Source organism: Meriones unguiculatus, chromosome 8, assembly GCF_030254825.1.
Source record: "Meriones unguiculatus strain TT.TT164.6M chromosome 8, Bangor_MerUng_6.1, whole genome shotgun sequence".
In the NCBI taxonomy this organism is placed as follows: Eukaryota; Metazoa; Chordata; class Mammalia; order Rodentia; family Muridae; genus Meriones; species Meriones unguiculatus.
The window spans coordinates 43,654,935-43,661,411 of NC_083356.1; the positions used below are offsets into that span (position 1 = coordinate 43,654,935).

Here is a 6,477-nt window from a genome sequence, read left to right on the forward strand (position 1 = left end):
TCTTCATTGCTCCCACTTAACTCACAGCTATGAAGAGACCACCTCCCCCTTCCCTCAGCACTCCACTCAAATTTCACCTGCTCCTAGTGCTTTGCATGCACTCTCAAACAGCCACTAATGGCCTCTTCTTCTCGAACCTTACACAAACACATTAGTTACTTAAGGATGCCCAAACACAACAGCACAGACGGGATGACCCCAAACAGTAAAAGCTTGTCTCCTTCTATTAAGATAAAGCTGTGCAAGAGTAGTATGCTCCCAGCCATGCTTCCAACATGACTAACACTTCATACGAAGAGATGTTCATCAAGGACAGAGGGACACAGGAAATGGACAAAGAGATTGGAGCAACAGAATGACAATATGAGAAGAACCACAGGTAACTATCCATCATCAGAAGCTAGGAGACAGGCACATATTTATCTGTTTATAAACATAGCTAATACTTTCTAGACTTTAGACTGAGAATAGTAAGTTTTGTGTTTACGGTTAATGTTTGACAGACTGAACTACAAATGGCTTATAGAAATTGGAATTCAAGTCATCCAAGAGGGTGGAATGACCATGTACATATTTTAGACACTGAAACATTTGCCTGGACCAGCCCATCACTATCGTAAAGTACCTTCACCTCATGCTGTCCATGCTTGTGCAACTGCACAAGGGCAGTGGAAACAAGGGCTTTGTGTTTGGTGGCAGATACCAAAATGCTAGCATGAATGATCATCACTATCTGAATCTGGATTCATGGGAGTGGAATGAATTAATTCCACAAGGTATTAGCCCCATTGGCCAATCCCAGCACTCACTCGCTCTGGTCTCTTCAGACCATCTTTTTCTCTTTGGAGGATTTATCACTGAAAAACAGCCACTAAGTGTTGCCTGGATTTACTGCATCAGTAAAAATGAGTGGATTCAGTGTAATCATCCTTATACTGAAAAACCAAGGTTATAACATCCGGCTTGTGCAAGTGATGAAGGAGAAGTAATTGTTTTTGGTGTTTGTGCAAACAATCTGCTGGTCCATCAAAGAGCTGCTGTACATCATACATAAATACTGAAGTACTTATATTTTCAGTTCAACCAAAATCTCTTGTACGCCTAAGCTTAGAGGCAGTCATCTGCTTTAAAGAAATGCTAGCCAGCTCGTGGAACTGCCTTCCAAAGCACTTACTTCACAGTGTTAATCACAGGTTCGGTAGCAACAACACTTCTGGATCATAAGGCTTTGTATATAATACTTCCGGTCTACCTTCATGGAAAACAACCCTGTGTTTGTCACAGAGAGGCACCCTTTGCATAACTATATGCATTGTTGTAGTTTGCAGCTTTCTGGGTTTTATGTGCATGTGGATGGTCGAGAGAACCTATTTTTGTGTCTAAAGTTTATAATAAATGTATTTAACACAAAAAAAAAGAAAGAAAAGAAATTGTAGACACAGCTTTAGTTTCTGAATCAAACTAAAAGGAGAAAGTTAATAAGATAATAATGTTTATCTCTGGAGTAAACATTGGGTGCACAGTATTCTTGCAAGATAAATTTCTCTGCTGTGGTTGAAACTGAGGCATCTGGGAATCAGAGAACCAAGTTCGCATGGAATTCTGACTATCTGCCCCTCTCTCTTTCAAAGATGAGAATTAGAGATGTCAGAGAAGAAATGAACAAAGCAAAATGAACCCCTCTTTTCAAGCAAAATTTTCAGGGACTAATTAAGTAATGTGAGGCCAGAGTTCCACCAGGCAGCTCCCGAGAGAAGTTCCCCAGCAGGATATCCTAAAATATTCTGGAAACGTAAATGTAGCATTACTTGGCCAGAAGAAAGCCTTTTCTTAATGCAGTCACACAGATGTTATGTTTCTTCTCCCATTCCACAACTAGTAAACATTTCACAACACACATCTTCACAGTGTTTATTTGTATTTAGTAGAACACCCTATGCCACCCCAGATGTTTGGAGCACTTGCAGGCATATAATGCATGTATGAGGAATTTAGGAATACATGATTGAACACTTGAATGTGATGATCTAATTTCTTGACATCCATTAGCAAGCCCTGAGCAGTTTCATCTACTTAATTTAAAATGTCAGCTCATCTGCTTGGTGATAGGTAATGTAAAAGCAGGGTACAAATACTTGATCTGTCTAATATTCTGAAATCAATACCTAAAACCTAATCATCTCTACATTTACTACACCTGGTAGGCATGCTCATTTCTGGACCGATCTACTCCCCATAACCATGAGAGACTAACTTTTGGATACGAAGATTGATCTTGATCTTACTAATATATTTTGACTATAGGGAACACATACTAGATTTTCCTAATTTTTTTTTTTTTTTTTTTTTTTAGTGTGCCTGGCATAAGAACACAAAATCTTTATTTCCTTGACAGATTTGCATTGGAGAGTTTCTCCATACTACACATTAAGAATGAGTATTTTGACAAAATGTAACATGGCCTGAACATGAGGCAGTTTAAGCAGGCGAAAATGAATGTGAGGACATGTCAAATCCAACAATTATAAATATCTGTTGGCTTTTATGAAATCTGTTTTTAGAAAAAGTACACAAAGAATGAGGATGTGAGAATGAATATCAATAACCCAAGGAGAGAATGGGTATGCCGTGTTGAAGGAACAGGAGAGTGGCCAATACACTCAGAGCAGAGTGGCAGATCATAAGGCCAGAGAAGCAGAAGGGGCCACACCACAGACACTGTAGGTCATGGCTGGAATTTGAGATGCTTTGCCACCACAATGGTACCTCTTGGCACTCAACAGATATTTGTGTTTTATGAAACAATAACATTCAAGGGTCAGAGAATCTCAATATTGATAAATAGTCTTGGTGATCTAGGATTTCGCAGCATCTTGGCATTGACATTGTTTTGATCTAAACAGTTGGTTACAGGAGGCTTCCGCATGGTCTGTAAGATGTTTGGTGTCATCTTTGCCCTTTACCTGTGCCACACCAGTAGCACATATCCTCTAATTGTGCCAATCAGAAATGTCTCAGTGACAAAAATCTAATAGTTATTTCTCAGCATTGTGGAACTAGTCTCATACATAGTTAAGACATAATTCTTATAACTTAGGTTGATAAATAAGCAAAAAACCTAAAAGAATAGAATCTCTTGGAGATCAGCCAGTGGGGAATGTCACTCTCCCCTAGTGGCTCACTTAAGACTGAAAGTTAGAGAAGATGGATGGGTGAAAGTAGCATTTACCACAATCTGGACGATGGTTCACAAGAATACAAATGCCTGTGCTGACTGATTTTCCACGTATGATGTATGCTCTGTTAAAAAATTATCAGATCTAAATGTCAACCATAAATTCACAGAGAAGTCTGTAAGTGGCAAAATTTACATTTTGAATGTGGCCTCTTCCTTTGCTTCAGTAATATTGGGACACACAAGCAGAACTTCCTCAACTTTTGGTTAAATTAAGGACAGAGTTAGGTATTTGCTTGCTTCAGAAGAGAAACTCACAGTGCAGGCAGGGAAGACAAACCATGGATACTTAGTAGTATGAGAGGCAGAGAGACAGAGACAGATCTTCTATTTTGGAAAGTCATGCTGTGTGGACATGGAGCTGTGGACATGGAGCTGTGTGGATACTAAAAGAATACAATGAGATGTCAACCCTCACTCACCTTATAGCATGCAGTAGTGGGTGCAAAATGCTTTTGATGTTTATTGCAAATGGGCTTCTAGAGGGTTATGCAAAAACTAAATAGGGCAGTAGAAAATGAAGGCCAGGACAATAATGATTAGTTTTCTTTTCCTGAACATCAAACTATCATTCCTTCTGAAGAAACAGGTGTGTCCTATATTCATCATACAAATATCCAAGTCTTCAGAGCACTTGAGAATGATTTTATACAATGTCTCATTACAGGTGAGTCATTAAATAGCCTTTGGGGAAATAGTCAAACAATGCTCATTGTATGACAGAGACATTTTCTAAACATTCTCTGCACATAAAAATAAAGTAAAAATGAAATTAAGTTATATCCCATTGGCATATAGAGTAATCAACTAAACATTCTACTGGATAAAATTCCATACTTTCTAAAGAGACTGTATTTTTTTAATATTAATTACAGTTTATTTACTTTCTGCTCCAGCTGTAGCTTCATCCCTCATTCCCTCCATATCCCACCCTCCCTCCCTCATCTCCTCCTTGCCCCTCTCTAAATTCACATATAGGGGAGGTCCTCCTCCCCTTCCATCTGACCCTAGCTTATCAAGTCTCACCAGGACTGAATGCAATGTCCTCTTCTGTGGCCTAGTTTTGCTGCTTCTCCCACAGGGGGCTAGGGAGTTCAAGTAGCTAGCCATAGAGTTCATGCCAGAGACATGAACCCTTATTAGGAAACCCACTTGGATACTGAGCTGCCATGGGATATGTCCAAGCAGGGGTCTAGGTTATATCAATGTATGGTCCCTGGTTAGAGAATGAGTCTCAGACAAGCCCCTGTGCCCAGGATCTCCTTGTGGAGCTCCTATTCTCTCCAGGTCTTACTAACTCTCTCTTCTTTCATATGATTCCCTGCACTCTGCCCAAAGTTTGGTTATGAGTCACAGCATCTGCTTTGATACACTGGTATGTAGAGTCTTAGTCTTCCAGAGGTAAGAAGATCAATCCTTACTTAGAAAGACAAATAGGATGGACATTAGAAGTAGGAGGAGTGAAGGGAATTTTAGGTAAGAACTGGGAAATAGTAAGAGCTGGAGAGGACAGGGTCTCCACAAGGAGAGCAACAGAACAAGAAAATTTGAACACAGGGAACTTCCCAGAGACTCATACTCCAACCAAGGACTATTCATAGAGATAACCCAGAACCCCTGCACAGATGTAGCCCAGGGCAGTTCAGAGTCCAATTGGGTTACATAGTAATGGGAAGAGGGACTGCCTCTGACATCATCTGATTGGCCTGCTCTTTGATCACCTCCCTCTTGGGGGCAGCAGCCTTACCAGGCCATAGTAGAGGACAATGCAGCCACTTTTGATGTGAACTGATAGACTAAGATCAGAAAGGAGAGGAGAACCTCCCCTATCGGTGGACTTGGGGAGTTGCATGCAAGCAGAGGGAGGAGGGAGGGTGGGATTGGGAGGGGAGGAGGGAGGGGCTTATGGGGGGATGCAGAATGAATAAAGTGTAATTGATGAAAAATTAAAAAAAAAGAAGTAGGAGGAAGCAAGAAGCAGGATGAGAGACTGTATTTTAATGGAATATCAAGAAGAAGTTATTTATGAAGAAGAAATCCTGGAAAAATAATCAGCAAGCCTGGTGTTTATGATTCTGTTTAATGTAAAAACAGTCATTCTGAGTAACATTCCTAAGTTTTTCTTTGCCTTTCCCCCCTTTCCTGTTTTCATGTCTGATTTATCCATCAGGGGATCTGCAAGTATAAAGCTATAAGCCCCCATTTCGTCATCTCCTTAAGATTCATTTGAGCTGTTCCTCAGTTAATATATGTATGCTGGAAAGTGTTATATAACTTCAGAATGCCGTCTCTCATACCAGAGTGTCTCTGAACTCCTTCACTATTAGAAGGATGACCATTAATCCAGCCTCATTAGTCTTATTGCTAGCTTGGTCCTTCTGAGACATGGAGTAGTCTTGCTTTGGAGTATAGCAGCATATTTCCAAAAATAGTGAATCTCCATGCTTCCTCCCTGGAAATCTTTACCTAGATATGATGTATACCCACTCTCTCATTTTTCAAATAGGTCTTCAAGTATGAGTACAGCTCTTCAATAAGGAGACACAGTCTAACAGAATGGGTGCAGAAACAGGATGCAACATTCTGCTGCATCCAAGAAATGCACCTGTGCAACAAAGATAAACACTACCTCAGAGTAAAAGGCTGGAAAAAATGTTTTCCAAGCAAATGTACCAAGAAAACAAGCTGGGGTAGCTATCCTATTATCTAATAAAATAGATTTTCAACCAAAATTAAACAAAAAAGATGAGGAGCGGTACTACATTCTAATTGAAGGAAAAACCCAACAAGCAGACATCACAATTCTGAACATCTATGCCCCAAGTACATTCATAAATGAAACATTATTAAAACTTAAATCACACATCAATCCCAACAGCTTAATAGTGGGAGACTTTAACACCCCACTCTCACCAAGGGACAGATCATCTAGACAGGAGCCAAATAGGGAAATAAAGGCACTTACAAAGGTCCTAAATTAAATGGACCTAATAGATGTCTACAGAACTTTTCACCCAAACTCAAAAGAGTATAACTTCTTTTCAGTACCTCAGGGAACCTTCTCCAAATTAGACCATATAGTTGGAAACAAAGCAAGCTTCAACAGATATAAGAAGATTGAAATAATTCCCTGTATTCTATCTGACCACCATGGACTAAAGCTGGACTTCAACAACAATGGAATTAGCAAAAAGCCTACATGCATATGAAAACTGAACAACTTGCTGCTCAATGACAGCTGG

At 39.8% G+C, this 6,477-nt stretch overlaps 1 pseudogene; it reads left to right on the top strand.

Annotated features, from left to right (window-relative positions):
* Positions 1-515: 515 nt before the first annotated feature.
* On the top strand, positions 516-1,238 carry LOC110561699 (kelch domain-containing protein 2-like; annotated as a pseudogene).
* The last annotated feature ends 5,239 nt before the right edge of the window (positions 1,239-6,477 follow it).